Source organism: Mustelus asterias, chromosome 26 (assembly GCF_964213995.1).
Source record: "Mustelus asterias chromosome 26, sMusAst1.hap1.1, whole genome shotgun sequence".
Lineage (NCBI taxonomy): Eukaryota > Metazoa > Chordata > Chondrichthyes > Carcharhiniformes > Triakidae > Mustelus > Mustelus asterias.
Window position 1 is genome coordinate 27,385,709 of NC_135826.1, and position 24,971 is coordinate 27,410,679.

Below are 24,971 nucleotides of genomic sequence, written 5' to 3' on the forward strand. Positions count from 1 at the left end.
TGCCTATCCAATAACCGCTTAAATGTTCCTAAAGTGTCTGAGTCCACTATCACTGCAGGCAGTCCATTCCACACCCCAACCACTCTCTGCGTAAAGAACCTACCTCTGATATCCTTCCTGTATCTCCCACCACGAACCCTATAGTTATGCCCCCTTGTAATAGCTCCATCCACCCGAGGAAATAGTCTTTGAACGTTCACTCTATCTATCCCCTTCATCATTTTATAAACCTCTATTAAGTCTCCCCTCAGCCTCCTCCGCTCCAGAGAGAACAGCCCTAGCTCCCTCAACCTTTCCTCATAAGACCTACCCTCCAACCCAGGCAGCATCCTGGTAAATCTCCTCTGCACTCTTTCCAGCGCTTCCACATCCTTCTTATAGTGAAGTGACCAGAACTGCACACAATATTCCAAATGTGGTCTCACCAAGGTCCTGTACAGTTGCAGCATAACCCCACGGCTCTTAAACTCCAACCCCCTGTTAATAAAAGCTAACACACTATAGGCCTTCTTCACAGCTCTATCCACTTGAGTGCCAACCTTTAGAGATCTGTGGATATGAACCCCAAGATCTCTCTGTTCCTCCACAGTCTTCAGAACCCTACCTTTGACCCTGTAATCCACATTTAAATTAGTCCTACCAAAATGAATCACCTCACATTTATCAGGGTTAAACTCCATTTGCCACTTTTCAGCCCAGCTTTGCATCCTATCTATGTCTCTTTGCAGCCTACAACAGCCCTCCACCTCATCCACTACTCCACCAATCTTGGTGTCATCAGCAAATTTACTGATCCACCCGAACAGGTGCCGGAAGGAAATGGGTTAGGAGCAAGAGGTCCTCGGTCACACTAGCTGCAGCTTGTTCATTTGACCACATTACAGGATGACAGGGAGCTACAAGTTGGAAGGGTATACGGTCACCCTCAATGTTCGCAGCCATTGCAGATACCGCACAGCTGGATCCGTGATGCTGAAAACCATCTCCCCCACCAGACTCAGGAAATATAGAGGTGTCCTTTTTCCCTGTTAGTTCAACTGAGTTCCCTTGTGATTTGTGCTACTTTGTCTGCAAAGAGAGAAGGCAGAATGTCAGTGACTGTGTAGTACAGTGTAGTAGGGTGGCACAGTGGTTAGCACTGCTGCCTCACAGCGCCTGGGACCTGGAATCGATTCCCGGCTTGGGTCACTGTCTGTGCAGAGTCTGCACGTTCTCCCCGTGTCAGCGTGGGTTTCCTCCGGGTGCTCCGGTTTCCTCCTGAAAGACGTGCTGGTTAGGTGCATTTGCCGTGTTAAATTCTCCCTCAGTGTACCCGAACAGGTGCCGGAGTGTGGCAACTAGGCGATTTTCACAGTAACTTCATTGCAGTGTTAATGTAAGCCTACTTGTGACACTAATACATAAACTTAAATTGAAACTACTGTGCTTGTGTGATGTGCATGGCACAGCTGAATAGCTGGAGCTATGTGGAGACAGTGAGAGATGGCTGTGAGGTTGGCAGCATTGGTAGGTATGTGAGAGAATTTGATGCAGATGTCAGGCCTGATTCCTGAGTGTCAGTGGATGCCAGTAGGTGAGAGATCAGGGGAAGAGGTTATCGGTGTAGTGGGTATGAGATGCAAAGGTGCATTCATTATCATGCATGTGAGGCCTTTAGATTTCTCATTGTACTGCTACCAGTTCCTCAAGCCCAGATTCGGGGTGTTGACCTCCCTGACTACCTGCACCCATTCCTCCAGGGTGTGGCCCTTGAGAGTCTTGCAATTCCCAACCCCACCCGTCCCGACAGAACCATGGCATCTCGCCCTCTGCCCAGCTCAATCACTCCCTCCAGCACTACATCAGTCACTCTGGAACCCCTCCATGACTTGCTGTTTGATTTTCCAGCCTCTAAATTCCAGAAATATTATTGAGTGCAGCTTCCATTGGAGAAGGAGAGCCTGCTTTTAAGAACAAAATGGTGGTTGCAACTCAACGCTGTTTGGCCCCTGCTGAGTGCAGACGCAGTTGAACAGAGGAAGCCAGAAACACAGAAGCTACTCGACCCCATCCCACAATGAGGTTGGAGCACCAATTCTGCATGCTACCCCCCTCAAAGGAATGAGTGGCACAGATCTTTGCTGGCATTTATGCTTCATCGGAGTGTGCTCCATTTTAATTAATCTCATCCTTAGTTTACCTTTTCATCCGATCACAATAGGGTTAGGTTGATGCTCCATGCTCAATTGCCCCTTAGTGTCAAGGAGATTAGCAGGGGACAGAGTTTTGGGGATAACGCCTGAATGGGATTGCTGTTGGTGCAGGCTTGATGGGCCGAATGGCCTCTTTCCGTACTGTAGGGATTCTATGATTCTATGAAACAGAAGATGAGCAAATAAAAGCAGAAAATGCTGGAAATACGGTGCAGTATTCTGAAAAAGGAACTGGGGAGTTCTGGCAGAGATTTTCCATCTAAAACTTTCACCTCCACCCCCCTGTTTTCCCCTTTCCCCTCTTCCCTCTCTCCTTTCCCCCTCCCCTTTCCCCTCTCCCTTTTCCCCCCTCCCCTTTCCCCTCTCCCTTTTCCCCTCTCCCCTCTTCACTCTCCCCTTTCCCCTCTCCTCTCTCCCCTTTCCCTCTCCTCTCTCCCCTTCCCCTCTCCCCTTTCCCCTCTCCCCTCTCCCCTTTCCCCTCTCCCCTCTCCCCTCTCTCCTCTCCCCTTCCCCCTCTCCTCTCTCCCCTTTCCCCTCTCCCCTTTCCCCTCTCCTCTCTCCCCTTCCCCTCTCCCCTTCCCCCTCTCCCCTTTCCCCTCTCCCCTTTTCCCTCTCCCCTTTCCCCTCTCCCCTTTCCCCTCTCCCCTCTCCCCTCTCCCCTTTCCCCTCTCTCCTTTCCTCTTTCCCCTTTCCCCTTTACCCTCTCCCCTCTTTCCTCTTCCCTTTCCCCTCTCCCCTTTCCCCTTTCCTCTTTCCCCTTTCTCCTCTCCCCTCTCCCCTCTCTCCTCTCTTCTTTCCCCTTTCCCCTCCCACCTTTACCCTCCACCCTTTCCCCTTTCCTGAGGCAGTTTTATTACAGCCTGACAACAACTGGTAAACAGAGCCACACCTGAGTGTTTAGCAGACAGACTTAAGGTAAGTACCTCTGAACAGAATTGAAAGCTGGTTCTAGTTATAGCTGGGTTTATTTTGAAAACTATCTTGGAATTAAATCCAGGAGAATTGTGGGATAACGTAATCATAATTAGCATTCAGAAAAATGACTATATTTACACACACACGCACGCACACACACAGAACAGCAAAGAACTAATACTCTGTAATTAAACTTTTACTGATTAATTGAATTAAAGCTTTGCAGGAACACACAACAAACTGATTCAAAATCATGGAAGAAGGAAGCTCTGTGTAACCAGAGAGCTTGGCCTCAGTTCATTTTAGTGTCTGTTCGAGTTTAGCCCCCTCTCTGCCAGATTTGAATGTATAATAACTCCAGGTGTTGGCTGTGAAGGGACTTTTATTGCACAAAATGAAAATAAGCAATAACCACAAGCCTGTGATGAACACAACAGGTCCCAATCGGGACTAAAAGCATAAGGGACCCACTCAGGGTCTTGCTTTATACAGGGCTCGGTGTACGAGCTCCACCTGGTTGGCTAATTACCAATCCCCAGGGAGCTCATATTCAACAAGCCCAACTGGGTGGTCAGTCAGTGATTTCCCCGTGCAGATCATGAGGGGGTTATCACATTGAAGAAGGTGGAATTTCTGTTCCGTAGCCCGGAGTAGGCAAGCTAAGGTGGTACCAGGTTTCACTGTAGAAAGCCAAGCTGTTACCCCGAGGCAGGCTGTGCAGGAGGATCAACTGAGGAACCACTAAAGAAAAACCCAGCGCACTGTTTTGCAACTACATTGATGGCAAAATGTGCAAGAGCCTCGCAAAATCCATTTATGTATCACAAGCATTTTTAAAATGTAAAAACATATATTTAATAAATGATGTTGGCTCAAGGTCTGTGGTATTTGACCGCATGACCCTTTAACTTATTTCTTTCAGACTAAACGCCTTAGTTGTTGAGTTTGTTTTTAAAAAAAATTGTATTCATTGTACTCACATCTCCCCACCCCCGATCATCTTAAGAAAGGATTTGCATTTTGGTCTGAACTTGCTGCACAAATTAGTCTCCTGTGACTTGTTTTCCTTTGATAAACTGGCAACTACATACTTGAAAAGTTTATATCTCGCTGTTGCTGAATTTAATATTAAATATACATAGACTCAGGCGGAAAGGGAATTGCATAAAGCAGTCTTGAGTACGTACTGTTGAAACATAGTAACATCAGGCACTTAAAAGTAGGTCATTAAGTGATTGAAGCAAGTATAGGTTGCACCTACTTTTGGCTGTAATATGGATGACAAAATGAATGGAAGTATTCCTTGTATGGTCTACTTAATTTACAGTAACTGCTTATTGCTGAAGGGCATCCTTTATTTTAGCCTTTTTATCACCTCAAATGGGCAAACAAATCTATACAAGATAGTGAAAATCCATGCAAAATGCTGTCAGCATTCTCGTGTACTACAACTATCTGACAGCAAGGGCCAATGCCAGTGAGGAATTATTTGGTCTCAATTCCATGGTTGTTATTCAAGGGAGGAGTTTCATCACAGCCTTGACTGAACATTGTAGTGGTGGGAGAAATGTGCTTAGTGCTCTGTGATAGTCATAGATACAGTGCAGAAGGAGGCCATTTGGCCCATCGAGCCTGCACCAACAACAATCCCACCCAAACCCTATTCCTGTGTCATAGAATCTTAGCATCTACAGTGCGGAGGGAGGCCATTTGGCCCATTGAGCCTGCACCGACAACAATCCCACCCAGGTCCTGTCCTATCCCTGTAACCCCACATATTCACCCTCCTAATCCCCCTGACACTAAGGGGCAATTTAGCACGGCCAATCAACCTAACCCACACATCTTTGGACTGTGGGAGGAAACCCATGCAGACACAGGTAGAATGTGCAAATTCCACACAGTCACCCAAGGCCAGAATCGAACCCGGGTCCCTGGCACTGTGAGGCAGCAGCACTAGCCACTCTGTCACCATGCTGCTCTAGTCATAAATAATTACTGTGCATTAATTTTACAAAATATTTTCATTAAGAAATACATTATGCCAATTAGGGGAGGCAATGGCCTAGTGGTATTATCGAGAAACCCAGCTAATGTTCTGGGGACCCAGGTACACATCCCGCCACGGCAGGTGGTGGAATTTGAATTCAATAAAAAATATCTGGAATTAAGAATCTACCAATGACTATGAAACCATTGTCGATTGTCGGAAAAACCCATCTGGTTCACTAATGTCCTTTAGGGAAGGAAATCTGCCGTCCTTACCTGGTCTGGCCTACATGTGACTCCAGAGCCACAGCAATGTGGTTGCCTCTCAACTGCCCTCGGGCAACTAAGGAGGGGCAATAAATGCTGGTCCAGCCAGCGACACCCATGTCCCATGACTGAAGACAAAAAAATTAAACAGACTCCTTTGGTCACTCGAGAAGACTATTCTAAAAGATGTAATGCTGTTCTTTTTTGTAAACCAAAGATGCAGATCAAGTAAAATATTCTACACGCATTGCAGTTATTGGATACCTGGCAAATGCTTTGCTGAGGTGTGTGTGATCCATCATAAGCTGTAGCTTGAAGGTGCACTGGAAAGAGTAGGAAAGATCATGAGATTTATCATGAGCTAGTCGATAAGTAATGCCTCACTTGAATTTGAGAAGTGTGTAGGTTGTGAGGAGTAGGCAAGTTTTAGCTAAATCTTGATGCTGGAAAAGCAACGGATGAGGGGAACAAACCCCCAAAAAATCAGCTTTGAGGTGATCAGTCAATGAACTGGCATGAAGCATAAGAGGTTATGATTACTCTGTGGCTTACTGCTCAGCAAGGTGCTCGTCATTTGCTCTGTAGATCTGAACATAACCAAAGTTTTGAGCAATTGAACCCAGGGTGGGCACGGTGGCACAGTGGTCAGCACTGCTGCCTCACAGTACCAGGGACATGGGTTCAATTCCTGGCTTGGGTCACTGTCTGCGGAGTCTGCACGTTCTCCCTGTGTCTGCGTGGGTTTCCTCCGGGTACTCCAGTTTCCTCCCACAGTCCAAAAGGCGTGCTGGTTAGGTGCATTGGCTGTGCTAAATTCTCCCTCAGTATACCTGAACAGGCGCCGGGGTGTGGCGACTAGGGGATTTTCACAGTAACTTCATTGCAGTGTCTTTTTCTAAATGGAGGTCGGTCACCAGTGGTGTGCCCCAGGGATCTGTTCTGGGACTCTTGCTGTTTGTCATTTTCATAAATGACCTGGATGAGGAAATGGAGGGATGGGTTGGTAAGTTTGCCGATGACACGAAGGTTGGTGGGGTTGTGGATAGTCTGGAGGGATGTCAGAAGTTACAGAGGGACATAGATAGGATGCAAGACTGGGCGGACAAGTGGCAGATGGACTTCAACCCAGATAAATGCGTCATGGTCCATTTTGGTAGGTCAAATGGGATGAAGGAGTACAATATAAAGGGAAAGACTCTTAGTACGGTAGAGGATCAGAAGGACCTTGGGGTCCGGGTCCATAGGACTCTAAAATCGGCCCCGCAGGTGGAGGAGGTGGTTAAGAAGGCGTATGATGTGCTGGCCTTTATCAATCGAGGGATTGAGTTTAGGAGTCTGGGGATAATGATGCAGCTATATAAGACCCTCGTCAGACCCCACTTGGAGTACTGTGCTCAGTTCTGGTCGCCTCACTATAGGAAGGATGTGGAAAAGATTGAAAGGGTGCAGAGGAGATTTACAAAGATGTTGCCTGGATTGAGTGGCATGCCTTATGAGGATAGGCTTAGGGAGCTCGGTCTTTTCTCCTTGGAGAGACGAAGGATGAGAGGAGACCTAATAGAGGTGTATAAGATGTTGAGAGGCATAGATCGGGTGGACTCTCAGAGGCTTTTTCCCAGGGTGGAAATGTCTGCTACGAGAGGACACAGGTTTAAGGTGCTGGGGGGTAGGTACAGGGGAGATGTTAGGGCTAAGTTCTTCACACAGAGGGTGGTGGGCGAGTGGAATCGGCTGCCGTCAGTGGTGGTGGAGGCGAACTCAATAGGGTCTTTTAAGAGACTCCTGGATGAGTACATGGAGCTTAATAGGATGGAGGGTTATAGGTAGATCTAGAAGGTAGGGATGTGTTCGGCACAACTTGTGGGCCGAAGGGCCTGTTTGTGCTGTAGTTTTTCTATGTTTCTATGTTAATATAAGCCTACTTGTGACAATAATAAATAAACTTTAAAAAACACAAAGTCACATAGTTTGGATTCAGTTTCTAATAAATTAATTGGGAATGCTTGGAAGAAAACACTCAAGGAGAGAGGAGACAACAGCAAGTGATTCTTATCTAATGTGTGAGATGTGCTATGTTATGATGGTATAAGCATTATACAATGGAAGGCATGTTGTATTATTCTACTGTTAAGGGTGATTCAAAGATGCCAATTAGATGTTAGCTGCTGTTGTTGAGGGGAGTTTATAGATTAACACTACTTGTACATCTCTACTTCCCTGACAAAAGAAACTATTATGAAGTGACAGCCTTTTTGGTGGAGCTCATTGTAACTCAAGAGGATGGGCTATTTTGTACAATAATAATATAGATGCAAACACAATGTATTCTTCTGCTCGTGAGCTGTAGGTAAATGTTTCTTTAAACTTCACTGACTGAAGTGAATGATTTCATTCTAGGATTAATTGCTGTTGGGTCATCATATTGTTTCTTTTATTTGTGGAGATATTGTACAGTACATTCGCTTCCTGGAGGTCTTGGTTTGCATAATACAAGTGAAGCTTTTGCTTCCATAGAATCGCTACAGTGTAGAAGGAGGCCATTAGACCTGTCTGGCCCGATTTTACCATCACGTTGCGTCCGTTTCTGGGCGTGAAAACTTGGTAAAGTCGGGCGTGAGGCAAATAGTGCGATCCATGCCCGCCTCCGCGTTGGTTCCCCCTTCACCAAGGCCTGAAAATGGTTGCAATGGGACCACGCACTAAGTGTTGTCTGGTTCATTTTTACAGTGATTCACTCTTCAGTATCATCCTTTGTGATGGTATATTCACTCGCACTGTGGTATTGTCTCATTTGCATATATTTAAATTGACTTAGTGGGCTGCACACCCAACTTTGTTGGCACTTCCCCCTTTACCACCGCGTTCGCCCATCTGGAATCAGACATGCTCCACATAAATTAGATTCGGGCGCTCCATCGGTGAGGGTTAGTGAGGAGGTTAGTGCCGAGCGTCCGACAGCTCTCTGCTTGAGATTGGTTGGGTGGGGGGGATAGTGGGTCTGCTGCCACTCTGCCTTGAGATCAGTGGGGGGGGGGGGAATGGGGGGGAGGAGGCCGTGATTGGTGTGGGTGGCGGGGGGGGGGGGGGGGGAATGAGAGGGTCAGTAATGTTGTGGGGGTGGGGCAATGTGTGTGAAGGTCAGGGGGGTGGCATAATCCGGTCCGGGAGGGAAGCAGCATTCTATCAGTTTTTTTCTGCGCATGTGCAGTTGGAGGCGTTGATCGGAGCGGCAGGTTTTCGGGTGCGTTAAGCCCCGCCCACAGGCTTGTGCAGCGCGATTCAGACTCGCTGATATTTCTTCAGGCAGAGTGCGTATGGGGGAGCCTGAGAACGGGTCTAAAAGTCGGATCTGAAACACTCCCAGTTTCAAGTCCGCCCAGCACTTAGAATCAAAATGGTAAAATAGGGCCCATCAAATCTGCACTGACTCCTTTGATACAGTATCTTATCCAGGCCCTATCCCTGTAACCCACACATTTACCATGGCCAATCCACCTCACCCATACATGTTTGGACCGTGGGAGGAAATGGAGTACTTGGAGGAAACCCACGAAGACACGGGGAGAACGTGCAAAACTCCACACAGACAGTCACCCAAGGCTGGCATCGAACCCGAGTCCCTGGCATTGAGAGGCAGCAATGCTAACCACTGTGCCACCATGCCACCCTTCTGTTTTATTTTTTTAACTGTGACAGAAAGAAATGGATAGAGAGTGTGCAGCATTTGAAGTGTACTGGGTGTCAGAGAGTACCGCATTGGAAGTGTATGTGTATCTAAAGTTTCTAATAATATCTGTATATCGCCCATGACGCAGCTCACAGTGGGTTAGAGGAGTTTTGTTTGTCACTCAGGCTGCCACAAGTTTAGTTTTTTTTGGCTACCATATTCATTGCTGGTGATTCATAGAATTCATAGAATCCCTACGGTGCAGGAGGAGGCCATTTGGCCCATTGAGTCTGCACTGACTCTCTGAATGAGCATCTTACCCCAGACTCCCCACCCTAGCCCCGTGAGACCGTGCATTTACCCCGCTAATCCCCCTAACCTCCACATCTTGAGACACTAAGGGACAATTTTGTATGGCCACTCCACCTAACCTGGTGCTTTCAGGTGATGCTGAAAGGTGGAGGCAGGAACGATATGCTTCCACCTTTATTGTATGCACCAACACACAATGAGTTTGAAAGTACTTTTTTGCCTTTTAAAAATGGGAGTTAATTTGACTCTAGTTACTTTGTATTAAAACAAATTTGTTAACAGTTCATGTCGGACACACAATTGAGGGAAATGGTGAGAGGGTGCATAAGTAGGGTTAGTTATTGGAAAAGAGATGAGCTTGTTGAGCCAAATATCCTTTCCATGTTATTAAAACCCTCAGCATTCCAGACTGCTGTTAATTCTATCTGTGTAACACGCTTCCATGTAGGACAGAAAAAGCTTTGGAAACTTGATCAGATTCATTATTTTGACTCAAACTGAGTTTTAACTTGGCTTAGATCCAGCACAAAGTCACTAAAACTCATGCAACCTGATAACAACCTAACTTATATTATATAACAGTTCTTCACAAGTTTCCTTCCTGTATTACCTGACATTCAACCCACTTTTCATTGACCTAAATTTGCACTAATAAAGAATTAAAGGCACAATTTACTCCGTTTTGCAACTTGCTTCCTGTTTGAAATGTACACTCTCCAAGCCAAATTGTTACACTAGATTGGAATGCTGTCACCAACATTTCTGAATTCATTTGCAGCCATCTTACAGGCTTAATCAATAGCTGGCAAACAATATAAATGTAGGAGATGGGACCAGAAGTTGATCATACAACCGCCGTAGCTTGCCCCACGCTTCAGTATGATCACAGCTGACCTTCTGCCTCAAATCCACTTTCCCACTTACCCCTCGAATGCCTGAGAGGAAACATTTACCTCAGCCTTGAATATACCCAACAATGGAGCTTCCAGAAACATCTTTGGTAGAGAATACCAAAGATTCACAACCCTTCCTCTTCAGCTCGATGCTTCATGATTGACCCCTCATCCTGAGCTTGTGCCACAGTGTACAAGATTTCCCAGCTTGGGGAAATTAATTTCTATCCTGACCGGCCCCTTCAGAATCTTATATTTTTCAATGTCACCTCTCATTCTTCTGAGCTTCAGAGACGATAGGCCCAATTTACTCTGCCTGTCACCTCACCCATGAACCTCTCTTCCCATGAACCAATGAGTGGGCGGCACGGTGGCACAGTTGTTAGCACTGCTACCTCATAGTGCCAGGGACCCAGGTTCAATTCCTGCCTTGGATGACTGTGCGGAGTCTGCATGTTCACCCCATGTCTGAGTGGGTTTCCTCCGGGTGCTCAGATTTCCTCCCTCAGTCCAAAGATGTGCATGTTAGATGGATTGGCCATGCTGAATTGTCCTTTAGTGTCCCAAGATGTGTAGATTAGGGAGATTTAGTGGGGTAAATGTGTGGGGTCACGGATGTAGGTCAGGGGATGGGCCTGGGTAAGATAGTCTGGCCAGACGCAATGAGCCAAATGGTCTCCATCTGCATCGTAGGGGTTCTATGATTCTACAAATCTTGTGAACCTTGCTGCCCTCCTTCCAGGGAAAACACATATTTCCTCAGTCATGGAGACTAAAACTCCTCAGAGGACTCCAGATATGGTGTCACCAATTCCCTAGACAATTGTTCTCAAAGCCCACCTCCTTTGCATTAAAGGCCGACATGCTGTTTGGCTTCCTAGTTGCTTACTGCGGCAGCATGCTAACTTGGTGTTCCTTATATGAGCTCCCCAAAGTCTCACCAAAGTAAATCATGATGTGGAGATGCCAGCGTTGGACTGAGGTGGGCACAGTAAGAAGTCTCACAACACCAGGTTAAAGTCCAATAGGTTTATTTGGTATCACGAGCTTTTGGAGCGCTGCTCACTCACCTGATGAAGGAGCAGCGTTCCGAAAGCTTGTGATTCCAAATAAACCTGTTGGACTTTAACCTGGTGTTGTGAGACTTCTTAAAGTAAATCAACATTTAAATGCCAGACACCATGAAGGAAATCAGGCATAAAACCTTCTAAGTTCCTTACAAATGATAAATTTCTCCATGGCCAAAACTGATCGGGGAAAATGTGTAGAAAAATATATTACAAATTATATATTCCATTAATTGTGATATCGCCCTGCTCAAACCATGTGACAGGAAAGAAAGACTTGCATTTATATAGCACCTTTTACAAGCTCAGGATGTCTCCAAGTGCTTCACAGTAGTGGCAGACTCGATGGGCGCGATCTTACCTGCCATTCACACCACACTCCCGCTGCAGCGAAGTCGGAGAATTTGGCACCCGGCCAAATCTCTGTTTACTGCGGCGGGATGGGAAAATCCTGCCGGTGTGAATGGTGTTAAGATTCCGGCTCTTATTGTTTGAGTGAAGTGATTTCAAAAGTGACACTTTTTACAGATAATCCTACACCAAAGGAACTTAACTATGGCAGAGCAAGGGTGCATGTTGCTGATGAGCTCTCTCAGAGGCTGAGAGGATCCAAGGTAGCGTGGCAGCTGCAGTGGATGATCAGAGCAGGGTGTTTCTCTGCTTTCACCCTTTGCTCCAGCCCACCTTGCTACAAGACGGGCAAGGTGAGGAGGCAGGCCCCAAGAACTACCTCAGCCAGTACAGAGGTTGGAGCTGTGCTCTTGGCGTATTCTGCAACACACTCATAGCCAACTGAGCTACCTAGCCCCCTAATCAGCAAAGTATTTTGGAAGTGTTAGTCACTGCTGTATTGTAGGAAGCACAGTTTCCGATTCTGGCACAGCAATTACCCACAAACAGCAATGTGATAATGAACAGATAATCTACTTGTTTCAGTGCTGTTCGCCGAAGGATAAATATTGGCCCCTGTTCTTCTTCAGAATTGTACCATGGAATCTTTCATATTCCCTTGAGGCATCAATTTAATATTTTATCCAGATAACAGAAAAAGGGGGCGGCACAGTGGCAAAATGGTTAGCACTGCTGCCTTATAGCGCCAGGGACCTGGATTTGATTCCCGGCTTGGGTCACTGTCTGTGCGGAGTTTGCACATTCTCTCTGTGTCTGCGGGGGTTTCCTCCGGGTGCTCCGGTTTCCTCTCACAGTCCAAAGATGTGCAGTTTAGGTGGATTGGCCATGCTAAATTGTCCCTTAGTGTCGGGGGACTAGCTAGGGTAAATACATGGGGTTCTGGGGGTAGGGTCTGGGTTGGATTGTGGTCGGTGCAGACTCGATAAGCCGAATGATCTCCTTCTGCACTGTAGGATTCTATGATTCTAAATAAATGTTGTTCAGATAAAATATTACACCCAGGATTTCACATTGTTGCAGCAAGTTATTCTTCACAACACTTCGCAGAGCAAAATCATCCTCAATCATCCTCAACACCGGTGTCCCACAAGGCTGTGTCCTCAGCCCTCTACTATACTCCTTATACACCTATGACTGTGTGGCCAAATTCCCCTCCAATTCGATTTTCAGGTTTGCTGACGACACCACCGTAGTGGGTCGGATCTCAAACAATGACGAGACAGAGTACAGGAAAGAGAGAGAATCTGGTGAACTGGTGCAGCAACAATAATCTCTCCCTCAATGTCAACAAAATAAAGGAGATAGTCATCGACTTCAGGAAGCGTAGTGGACAACATGTCCCTGTCTACAATGGGGACCAAGTAGAGATTGTCGAGAGCTTCAGGTTTTTAGGTGTCCAGATCACCAACAACCTGTCCTGGTCCCCCCCATGCTGACACTACAGTTGGAAAGCCCACCAAATCGTCTACTTTTTCAGAAGACTAAGGAAATTTGGCATGTTAGCTACAACTCTCACCAACTTTTACAGATGCACCATAGAAAGCATTCTTTCTGGTTGTATCACAGCTTGGTATGGCTCCTGCTCTGTCCAAGACCGCAAAGAACTACAAAAGGTCGTGAATGTAGCCCAATCCATCACACAAACCAACCTTCCATCCATTGACTCTGTCTACACTTCCCGCTGCCTCGGAAAAGCAGCCAGCATAATTAAGGATCCCACGCACCCCGGACATTCTTTCTTCCACCTTCTTACATCGGGATAAGATACAAAAGTCTGAGGTCACGTACCAACCGACTCAAGAACAGCTTCTTCCCTGCTGCCATCAGACCTACCTCACATTAAGTTGATCTTTCTCTAAATCCTAGCTATAACTGTAACACTACATTCTGTACTCTCTCGTTTCCTTCTCTATGTATGGTATGCCTTGTCTGTATAGCGTGAAAGAAACAATACTTTTCACTGTATCCCAATACATGTGACAATAATAAATCAAATCAAATCAAATCGGAGAATTTTGCGAATAAAGGCCGGAATTTTGTGGCCATTCACACCAGCGGGATTCTCCGGTCCCGCCAGAAGCACACCCTCATCTGCAGGCTTCCTGCCGCTACCAAACAACACGCCACCTCCCGCCGGCGGGAAACACACGGCTGCGAGACCGGTGAATTCCAGCCAATATGTCCATTGAATCACGTCATTTAAAAAAAAAGCTCTTCTTAGCGTTGCGCAATTTTTATTGATGGGGACGTGCTAATTCAACGTTTGCTCCACTATTCCACATCTGAGCTGGATCGTCAGCTATCTAATAAATTAGAAAAATGTGCGATTTCTTCAAAAAGATTCCATCCTTCATCCTGAGAGGTGCATTTGTTAAAAATACTAGATAAATCGGAGCCCCTAGTTTGTGTAAAATGTGACGCCTCGCACAAGTAATTTAGTCGTTTGACTAAACGATGTTGTCTTATGAAAAGGCTCAGCGTTTCACAAGTAGAGGGATAAATTCTGCGCATCACATTTGCCCAAAGCAAAATGAAATGAACAGCAATTCAAGGTTATTCATCATTAGACACCCAAAAAAAGCACTTTACACAGTCTTCATCGCTTCCACCTAGTATTAGTGTAAAAGCCTTTATAGATTCCCATCTCTGCTGCACAGCTTCATTTGTTAAATTGCTTGTGTGCTTATGGAGAGACTCCAGGGTAAGGAATCATCAGCTATGCATTGTGGCATAACTAGGCCACCAGGCAGGTCAAAAATAGACGGGCTCGCTTTTGTGCGGGTAATTCACATTGCCCTTAGACAAAGAGTCTCTTCCCAGTTATAATCAGATTGCTGACATTGCCCGTGACTCTTTGAATTCCGAATAAACAAACAAAGATTAATCCCATTAGCAGAAAAGATCCTCAGGAGAGTTAAAAATGATTGTTGATATCCAAGGCGCATACTATCATGGCTGTGCCATAATCTTATTTAAATATATCGCACCTTACGGGAGCTAAAATTCATGTTGCAAAGTTGCTCACAAACGTGGTTTCTTTCTTTACAGATTGCGGGTAACGCATTATTATCTGTTTAATCAAATATTGCTCAACTGTACAACTCAGTACAAGGCTGTTGCTATATGTATTCAAGAGGTAATTATTGAACCTGCTAATGGCTCACAAGTGATGCAAACCGCAGTCATTGTGTCCGAGTTTTAATTATTTTCTACGCAAAAATGCTATTCCATATCTAATGCACAAACTTTTAAAAAGTGCATCAGACAATCTGACAGAATTGTCGCTCGGTTTATTTACACAACTCCACTCATTTTCATTCCAGATGGACTTGAAATGATTTAGCTCGTTCTCTTCCGCGCTTAAATTCTCCAACCTTACACGGCAACAATGACTACACTTCAACAGTGCTTCATTGGTTGTAAGGCGCTTTGGAATGTTCCACGGTCATGAACTGCGCTATCCAAATGAAAGTCCTCTTCTCGGTTTTCTCTCTAAGGAGATGGGAAAGGCTTGCATTTGTCTAGCACTTTTCAGGGCCACTGGATGTCTCCAAACACTTTGCAGCCAAGTACTTTTGAAATGTAGTCACTGTTGTAATGCAGGAAACATACTAGCCACATGAACACAGCACAACAAACTCCCTCAACAGCAATGTGCTCATGTGATCACCTGTTGGGTAACGTTGATCGAGAATAAATGTCGGTCAAAACTTCCCCTGCTCTTTAGTTGGGCTGCATTTGGAATATTGCGTGCGGTTCTGGTCGCCACACTACCAGAAGGACTTGAATGCTTTGGAGAGGGTGCAAAGAAGGTTTACCAGGATGTTGCCTGGTCTCCAGGGTTTTAGGTATGAGGAGAGTTTGGATAACCTCAGATTGTTTTCACCGGAAAGAGGGAGGATGAGGGGGTGACCTGATAGAGTTCTACAAAAAAATGAGAGGCATAGATGGGTGGATAGTCAGGGGCTTTTTCCCAGGGTGGAAGGGTCGACTACAAGACGGCACAGATTTAAGGAGAAAGGTGGTAAGTTTAGGGGAGATATGCGGGGAATGTTTTTCACACAGAGGATGGTGGGTGCTTGGAACCCACTGCCAGTGGAGGCGGTGGAAGCAGGCGCATTAGCAAAGTTCAAGGTGTATCTTGATAGACCCATGAACATGAGGTGGATAGAGGGATAGATACCACGGGAGGGATTTTACGGCTTCGCTCATCCCGAAACTGTAAAACCCCGCCTGAGGTCAACGGACCTTTCCATTGTCCATTCCTCGCCTGCTCCGATTCCTGTGGCAGACGGGGCAGTAAAATCCTGGCCCGTATCTCAGCACAGGGTTGGTGGGCCGAAGGGCCTGTTCCTGTGTTGTATTGTTCTTTGAAATAGTGTCATAGGATCTTTTACATCCACCAAAGCAAATAAATGAGGCCTCAGTTTAATGTCTCATCCAAATTACGGCATTTCAAACAATGCATCACTCCCTCATCACTGCACTGGAGTGTCAACCTTTACTTTTGAACTGAAGTCCCAAATGGAACTGGAACCCGGAAACACATAGTTTGGCCAACACTCTTCAATATCAACTTCGATAATACAGTGGCACAGTGGTTAGCGCTGCTGTCTCACGGTGCCAGGGACCCGGGTTCGATTCTGGTCTCGGGTCACCATCTGTGTGGAGTCCGCACATTCTCCTGGTGCCTGTGTGGGTTTCCTCCGGGTGCTCTGGTTTCCTCCCACAGTCCGAAAGACGTGCTGGTTAGGGTGCATTGGCCATGCTAAATTCTACCTCAGTGTACCCGAACAAGCACCAGAGTGTGGCGACTAGGGGATTTACAGAGTAACTTCACTGCAGTGTTAACGTAAGCCTACTTGTGACACTAATAAATAAACTTTAAACATTTCAGATTGGTTCCTCATATTTTTTATGGCGAGTGGAACAAAACTGATGTCGTACAAACCTGATGATGTTTGGTGTTGGTTGAGAAATTAATTCAGACTATTACTTTCATTTAGTGACCACCAGTCGTGTTTTAATTGCAGTGCTAACGATAAAGATACCATGTAGCAATGCAATTTGCTATTGCAATTCTGCTATACCTGATATATTATTGTATTCAGCGTAAGTTGATTATATTACAGAAAAATTATTCAAAATCACTTGATGTAATTCCACAAGAGACTTACAAAGAATATTAAAGCCCATGGAACTGAGGGCTAATTAGGTTGAAAACCAGTTTAGCAATAATGAGTAGAAAGTGATAATAAATGTAAAAAGGACAGGTTGAGGGAGTACCTGATAGTGTTCTACAGAGCCGATTCTGCGTTCGCTACATCAATGAATGGAATGGAATATGTCTTGAAATTTTGTAGCATTTTACATGAAGCCAAACGGTGTGGCAGCGATTGATTGCGGTGAGACTGTGTTCAAATACCAACAGGTTCAGTGGATGGGCCAAGAAGCAGATCAATTTTAACTGTGGAAAAAATTTGAACATTAAGAAAGGCTGTACCTTGAACCTAAATAACACCATTTAAAGTTTTTTTTATTAATGTTACAAGGAGGCTTATATTAACACTGCGATGAAGTTACTGTGAAAATCCCCTAGTCACCTGCTCGGGTACACTGAGGGAGAATTTAGTTTGACCAATACACCTCACCAGCACGTCTCTTGGAGTGTGGGAGGAAACCGGAGCACCCAGAGGAAACCCACGCAGACACGGGAAGAACGTGCAGACTCTACACAGACAGTGACCCAAGCCGGAAATCGAACCCGGGCTCCTGCCACTGTGAGGCAGCAGTGCTAACCACTGTGCCACCGTGCCGCCCTTTGACATCCTGAGGATGTGAAAAGCACCATGTAGGTTTTTCAGTCTGTCCCTCTGCTCAAAAAGAGATGATCATCTTACGCACTTGAAGGCGAGAGGATAAAGGGGCAGTGATTAATTACATTAGGCCTCCACCCCAGTTTGAACTTCACCCGCCCCCCCATCCCCCCCCCCCCGCCCCCCCCACTCCCCCCACCCCTCACTACCAAACTTTCCTTAGGTTTCCACCATCTATACAAATGACCCTGTGTCCATAAACATCAATTTGAATTTGGAGAGGGAACCGTGGGGTGAGAACAAGCAAAATTCTAAAGCCCTCTGACCTCTGCAGCGTGAGGGCTGGAAAATAAAACTCCTTGGCTGCACTTGCATGTTCCTGCTCAGCTCCCGGAAACTGGAATGTCGGGTGACCAGAAGCTGCCCACTGCGACAGAGCAAACAGTCAGCGGCACTCAGATAAGTCAGTGCAGACTCAATGGGCCAAATGGCCTCCTTCCACACTGTAGAGATTCTATGATTCTACAAGCCATAGGGAGGTGGTTTGAAGAGCCTCTCATGATAAGGGTAAAATATAGGGAGGGAAGCCTCGGGAAGGAGAAGCCTTTCTTCTGGAGGATTCTGGCAAGTTCAAAGAAGTTTACTTGCTTAGGCCTATTTTGGCCCATCTCCTCCACGATGAGGGTGATTTCAACTCTGCCGCAAAGTAGAAACTGGCAGGCTCTTAAAATCATTCGGGATATGGTTGTATCACAGCTTGGTGTGTCTCCTGCTCTGCCCAAGACCACAAGGAACTACAAAAGTCGTTAATGTAGCCCAACCCATCACGCAAACCAGCCTCCCATCCATTGACTCTGTCTATACTTCCTGCTGCCTCGGCAAAGCAGCCAGCATAATTAGGGACCCCACGCACCCCGGACATTCTCTTTTCCACCTTCTTCTGTCGGGAAAAAGACACAAAAGTCTGAGGTCACGTACCAACTGACTCAAGAACAGCTTCTTCCCTGCTGCTGTCAGACTTTTGAATGGACTCAACTTGCAATAAGTTGATCTCTCTCTACACCCTAGCTATGACTGTAACACTACATTCTGCACTCTCTTGTTTCCTTCTCTATGAATGGTATGCTTTGCCTGTAAAGCGCGCAAGAAACAATACTTTTCACCTTATGCTAGTACATGTGACAATAATAAATGAAATGAAATCAAAAGATACTTACAGACCAACGCCCTGTCTTTTTCCTAAGCTCTCCTATCTTAACCTGCTCTTTTGAGTACCTGAAACCAGAGGAGTCCTCCTTTATTTGTGCAACTCAGGCTCAGATGATGGGCGCAATCTTACAGCACACGCCACGCTCCTGCTGCAGCGAGGTCAGGGAATTTGGCGGCCAGACAAATCTCCGTTCGCTGCAGCGGGATCCCGCCGGCATGAACAGTGATAAGTTTCCACTCGACGGGAAAGCTACGAGGATTTCCCCACTCGAAAGAAAATTAGATGAGCAGCGTGAAGAGAACAAAAGAAATTTGCGGGGGCTACATGGAAAGGGCTGAGGAGTGGGAATAGCCAATGTCCTCTGCCAGTGCGCTGTCAAGGAGATGACAGGCTGAATAGCTTCCTTTTGTAACCATTCCATGGTTCTAAGTCGCCAGCCAAGTTTTCAGTCTGGTCCTCATGACATGACCCTGACTGAATGCAGGAGCATAACATTGTAATGAGGCATGGGGGCGGGGGGGGGGGGGGGGGGGGGGGCGCAGGAGGGGTGCAGGGGCTGGCAACAAGGTAATGTTGGATTTGTGTAAGACCTTAGTAAGGCAACAGATGGATTACAGTCTAGGTCACCAACACAAACAGGATATATAATAGATGAAGGAGCCACTGCATAGATTCAGCAGGATATTATTAGGAGTGATGGATTACAGTGAACAGAGTCTCGAGAAGCGAGACTCTTTTCTTTAACTGGAACCGAGAAGGTTGAGAAATAGCCTTTTATTCAGATTGTAAATAGCGATTGATCATTTCCACAGGATCGTACTGAGAGGGCGCACATTTAAGATAACCACAGAAAGAATTAAAAGGGTAGGCAGTAAAACGCCTTCTTTACACAGAGGGAGGCTAGAATGTGGATCTCTGCCACAAAATCTGTTGTAGTAGAGTCCTTAATTACTGTTAAAAGGGAATTAGAACATTGCTCGAGAATTAAAGAGTAAGGAGAATAAAGAGTGCCATTAAACTAGATAAATAATGTAGAGGGAATTTTGAATGTTTTGATGGGATTTTTAACCTCTAGGGGAACCAAGGGATATGGGGATTGCACGCAAAAGTAGAATTGAGGTCAAAGATCAGTAATGATCTCATTGAATGGTGTAGTAGCCACGATGGGCTGAATGGCCTCCTTCTGCACCTGTTTCTGATGTTCTTAGGCACTGGTGTAGACTTGACGGGTCCAATGGTTGGTTTTGATTCTGTAATGTTCAAAACAAATTGCGTTTATAAAGTGCTTTCGCAACCATGGACAACTCTACAGCCAATCAAAAACTTTTGAAGTGTAGTCACTGTAGTAATACAGGAAAAATATTCAATAAGAATTTTCTCCAGTAACATTGACCTTTCTTTGACTTAGAGCACATGAATAAACTGAACAGCTACAAAATGTAGGTTGGAATTCATAGGATTCATTCGGCCCATCAAGTCCACGCCGACCCCCCGACAGACTATCTTATCCAGGCTCTCTCCCTTACTCTATCCCCGTAACCTCACACATTCACCATGGCAAATCCACCTCACATCTTGGGACGTTCAGGGGCAATATAGCATGGCCAATCCATCTAACCTGCACATCTTCAGACTGTAGGAGGAAAAAGGCGCACCCAGAGGAAACCTACACATATGGGATGAGCATGCAAACTCCACACAGACAGTCACCCTAGACTGATATTGAACCCGGGTCCCTGGTGCTGTGAGGCAGCAGTGCTAACCACTGTGGCGCCTGTACTGTGTCACCATTTAAATTTATTTATTAGTGTCACAAATAGGCTTACATTAACACTGCAATTAAGTCACTGTGAAAATCCCCTAGTCGCCACACTCCGGCGCCTGTTCGGGTACACTGAGGGAAAATTTAGCATGGCCATTGCGCCCTAACCAGCACGTCTTTCGGACTGTGGGAGGAAACTGGAGCACCCGGAGGATACCCGCGCAGACATGGGGAGAACGTGCAGACTCCGCACAGAGTTACCCAAGCTGTGAGGCAGCAGTGCCAACCACTGTGCCACCATGGCGCCCGCTCTTCAAAAATAAATAATTAATGAATAATTGAACATTAGGGCCGCTGCCAAAAGCAACTGAAACAAAGCAAAATGCTAAAAATCTGAAATAAAAACAGAAGATTCTGGAAAACATGCAGCAAATCAGGCAGCATTTTACCCTCTGCCTCCATCTTATGCTCTGTTGTAATCAATTATACTTACTCTGGACAAATCTTTTACTTTATAAGTTCCATTATCACCTCATTTTACCTTGCGTCTTCATTCCTCTTGTAATTTAATCATGAAAGGCCTTCACCCTGTCACACACTTTCCTCATAATTCTTTTCCCCCCAAATCCCACCCCAATCCCACGCCCTCCCGTGCCTCCCCCCCCCCTCACCAGCCCCGCCACTCTATTCGCACCACTTTCCCCAGCTCTGCAATTGGTTCGAAGCTGAAACTCTCTAAAGTATTCCAGTTCTATTTCTGATGAAAGGTCACCAATATGAAACTTTAACCCTTGTTCCTCTCTCTCTCTCCACAAGATGCTGACTGAGTGATTTCCAGCATGTTCGATTTCACTTGACAGAAAGCACTGATTTGTTCATGCGACAGTGCTAACCTACAAGTACCAAGCGATGCATGAAGTTTTAACCTTAACATTCACAGTAAGAAGTCTCACAACGCCAGCTTAAAGTCTAACAGGTTTATTTGGAATCACGAGCTTTCGGAGCGCTGTTCCTTCATCAGGTGAGTGGAGAGATGGGTTCACAAACACGGCATATATAGACTTTTAAAAGGGTAGCGAGTATGCCGTGTTTGTGAACCCACAAACTCATGATTCCAAATAAACCTGTTGGACTTTAACCTGGTGTTGTGAGACTTCTTACTGTGCCGACCCCAGTCCAATACCGGCATCTCCACATCTTAACATTTACAGATTCAGGAGATTATTGCGGAATCTGTGTGACACCAGGTCAGTTCAATACGTGGTCTAACACTTTGCTGTTGTAGACCAAACATGATTCAATGCTGAATATTATTTTTAAAAAGTTATAAATTTGATTGGAAAAAATAATTCATTTTTAAATTCCCTTTCTGCTTTTTTCATTCTGAAATTGGAATAAAGAAATGCTGACCAAGGGTCATTTAGACTCGCAACGTTGGCTCTATTCTCTCTCAGTAAGAAGTTTAACAACACTAGGTTAAAGTCCAACAGGTTTTTTTGGTAGCAAAAGGCACATAAGCTTTCGGAGCCCCTTAAGCCCCTTCTTCAGGTGAGTGGGAATTCTGTTCACAAACAGGCCATATAAAGACACAAACTCAATTTATAGAATAATGGTTGGAATGCGAATACTTACAGCTAATCAAGTCTTTAAGATACAAACAACGTGAGTGGAGAGAGCATCAAGACAGGCTAAAGAGATGTATATTGTCTCCAGATAGGACAGCCAGTGAGACTCAGTGAGACTATTCTCTCTCCACAGATGCTGCCAGACATGCTGGGTTTTACCCGCAGTTTCTGTTTTATTAAATAAATACCAATCTAGCTTTTATTCAGTTTACATTTATTTATAGATACAATAATACACCAATTTATCTTAGAACCATAGAATCCCTACAGTACAGAAAGAAAGAGGCCAGTCGGCCTATCAAGTCTGCACTGACTATCCAAAAGAGCATCCCACCATGACCTTCCATTCCACACAATCCTTGTAACCCCACACATATACCCTGGCTAATCCAGCTAACCTGCACCTCTTTGGGTACTAAGGAACAATTTACATTGAAACAAAGAAAATAGGAGCAGGAGAAGGCCATTCGGCCCTTCGAGCCCGCTCCGCCATTCATTATGACCATGGCTGATCATCAAAATCAATACCTTGATTCCACTTCCCCCCTCCATATCCCTTGATCCCTTTAGCCCCAAGAGCTGCATCTAAACTCTTCTTGAAATCACACAACATTATGGCCTCAACTACTTACTGTGGTAGTGAATTCCACACATTCACCACTCTCTGGATGATGAAATTTCTCCTCACCTCAGTCCTAAAAGTTTTACCCCTTATCTTCAAACTATGACCCCGAGCATGACCAATCCACCTAACATGCACATCTTTGGACTGTGGGAGGAAACTGGAACACCCAGAGGAAACCCACACAGACATGGAGAGAACGTGAAAATTCCACACAGACAGACGGTCGAGGCCAGAATCGAACCTAAGTCCCTAGCACTGTGAGGCAGCAGTGCTAACCACCGTTCCACCGTGCTGCCCTTATTGTTGATGCATCATGTTTCTTTATTGAGGACAAATTGAGCATGCAAAGGCATGGCTGTGACCTACTAGCCTTTTGACCATGCTGCAGTTCATCAGATAAGGAGGGTGCCTTTGTCTCTGCTCGCAGGCAGAATGGTAGAAAGTGTGGCAGAAAGTGACAACCTGCTTTGGTCGTCAGCTAATGCTTCCTGTGCGCCTGTATCTATCAGGCCAGCAATAAGCCTCGGTTCCACAGCCTTGTTAAAGAGGGTTGATAAGAAAGTACTTTTGCTGATAAGCCGCTGCAGGCAGCTGTGAGGGTTCAGTGAACAGTTCCTTACGACACACTGTACTGAACATTAATGAGGCCTCTATCCAGCACGGAGAGCATGCCCGCTTGTAAATTTAAAATCACACCTAATCTCTGCCGAACCGAGTGACCTAAAATGAAAGCCGTGTCCACAGAACGTGAAAACATCAGGCAGCTGACTTTGAAGCATTCTGACAGGTTGTCACAAATAAGTAAAAGGGGTTTGCATAACTCAGATAGGATATAATTAAACATAAGATATCTGTCAGCGTACAGTCAACAACCTTTCATTTGCTGACCACAAAGTACTCTGAACGCAGGATGACAGAAAACTATTCCTGAACCAACAGACGGCTAGTACTTCGGTCCCACAGGTTCTGCTTCACATGAACCGGCCACAAGGAGGTATACAAGAGCAGACTAGGGTCAACTGTCTCCACATTCCCTCTCCCTCCCTGTGGAAAATTAAGTGTCTGACTTACACAAAGCTTCTCCTGATGCCAAGACTGAGTTTGGGGAATTTGATATCATGTAGGTTCAATACAATGGGACAGATCAAAGATTTGGGAAATTTAGTGACGTAGCAATTTTTTTGGTGGGGGGGGGGGGGGGTCTCTTTTTTTTTGCATTTTTAAACCCCGGTTTGCAGATTTTCAATCCTATCGCCGATGTTTTGAGGTCGATGTATTCTTCTTGCCGTAGTCCCAATCGACAGCATGTCCTCACAAACACTTTTTTTTGGTGCTTTCCACCTTTAACCGAGAGAGTGGGGTCAGTCTGCATCGTGCGTGGACATCTCTGGGGATACCTGGACCAGTCAGCAGGATACATGTCTTCTTTTTTTTTTACTAAATTTCTCTTTGAATGTCAATGAAGGCTAGAATTCAAATTCAGCACTTCAGGGTTAGCCGACACTAAAGAGTTTGATAAATGAAGTGTCAAAAGTAACATTTTCCATCGGTATCTGTCCTAGATTGGGATTTCCAAAGGGGGAGCTGGCACGTGACGCTGTAACGTGAAATCCACAGCTAGGAGAACTGTAAACCCTTGTTGCAGTTTAAGCCAACAGTATATATGAAGATTTAGGATGGATGGATTGTACAAATGTGCACATTATAATTTAGTTCGAACAAAACATGACAGACAATTGGCTGGATAGTTTGCATTTAAATTGATAGCTTTTCAGTTTCAGTTGTGAGAAGGGATTTAATCTGGTTAGATTAAATCAGAAATGCACATTGAACACATTGTCAGACTTTTTAAAAATGTGCCTGAATGGTAAACATTAAACATCGAGAGACTAGGAGCCAACCAGTCATTTCCTGCTGTTGTTGCACCTTCTGACAATCCTGGCATGTTAACTATATATTAACCATTCCCACTGGATGAAATGGTCACTTCAATGTGACTGTGGCACAGATGTTGACTGAGGTTGCCCAAGTTTCCCAGTAGGGTTTGGCTCCATCAGACAGGATTTGTGATCAAGTGGCTTTGAAGTCCTTTGGACAGAGTACTTCCCAAGGGGTGAGAGGTCAGTATCGAACATTTCGCCACCCACCATCTGCTGATATCCATTCTGGTGCACGTTGGATTGCATCGACAGTTCAGTCAGGCACTTTCTACTTTCCTGG